General features: G+C 43.7%; 1 pseudogene; it reads left to right on the top strand.

Moving 5' to 3' along the window:
* Positions 1–853: 853 nt before the first annotated feature.
* Positions 854–952, top strand: LOC122677697 (annotated as a pseudogene).
* Positions 953–1,239: the final 287 nt, after the last annotated feature.

The raw sequence follows: 1,239 nt of genomic DNA, 5'->3' as shown, positions 1-1,239 counted from the left end.
TCCAATACTCTGGCCACTGATGTGCAGAGCTAAGTCCTTGGAAAAGACCCTGATTCTGGGAAAGACTGAAGGCAGGAGGAGTAGGGGATAACAGAGGATGAGATGGTTGGATGGCATCACCAACTCAATGGACATGAGTTTGAGTAAGCTCTGGGAGTTGATGATGGACAGGAAAGCCTGGCGTGCTGCAGTGCATGGAGTTGCAAAGAGTCGGACACGATAGAGTGACTGAGCTGAACTGATAGTCCCACTATCTGCTGTCTGATGCCTAGAGAACTAGAAAATGCTATGGTATAATTCAGACCTAATCTGAAGATTGAAAAGCAATGGAAGTGATGGTGTAGCTCTGTCAAGAGTAAAGGCTGTGAGAACCAGGGAGCCACTTGTGTATGTACTGGAGTTTCCAGGTTCAAGAGCTAGAAGCTCCAGTATTCATGGCCTGGAAGACAGAGAGGAAGAACAGTTGCCCTTGTTCCATTCAAGCCCCCAGAGGATAAAGTGATGCCCACCACATTGGTGAGGGCTGATGTCTTGACTCAATTACTGATTTCAACGCTAATCTCTTCCAGGAATTCCCTTGCAGATCCTCCTAGAATTAATCTTAGTCCTGTGATCTGGGCATCTCAACTCACAGTGAAGTTGACATATGAATTTAACCCTCACAGTGTGTCTATACAAATGCAGCCAAATAAAGTTTCCCTGCTAAGGATTAAGAGGCTGCAATAGTTTTTTTCTGTGATGAAAGGGGATATAAGGCTGGGAGGACTTTAGGCAGAGCTTTGATTCCTCCACAGTGAATATAATGATGCACATATAGTTTATGGGATTTTTTGTAGGATCCAATGAGATATCTGTGCTCAATTGGGCACAACATATACTAAAATTGAAACGATACAGAGAAGTTTATCTGTGCAAGGATGACACACAAATTCATGAAGCATTCCATATTTTGGGGGCTTCCCTGGTGGCTCAACTGGTAAAGAATTAATGCAGGAGATCCCTGGGTTGGAAAGATCCCCTGGAGAAGGGAAGGGCTACCCATTCCAGTATCCTAGAGAATTCCATGGACTGTATGTATAGTCCATGGGATCACAAAGAGTCGGACTCGACCTTGTGACTTTCACAAAATGAGATATTGCCTGTTGAGGGCTTGGTTCTGGGATTGTTGAGTAAGAGCTCATTATTATGTAAGCACTCCATATATTTTTTTTTTTTTAACAATCTTCTCCCTCCTCATGA

The sequence above is a fragment of the Cervus elaphus genome, chromosome 2 (assembly GCF_910594005.1).
Source record: "Cervus elaphus chromosome 2, mCerEla1.1, whole genome shotgun sequence".
In the NCBI taxonomy this organism is placed as follows: Eukaryota; Metazoa; Chordata; class Mammalia; order Artiodactyla; family Cervidae; genus Cervus; species Cervus elaphus.
The sequence above is the reverse complement of the archived record's forward strand: the minus strand, read 5'-3'. Positions and strand labels throughout refer to the sequence as shown.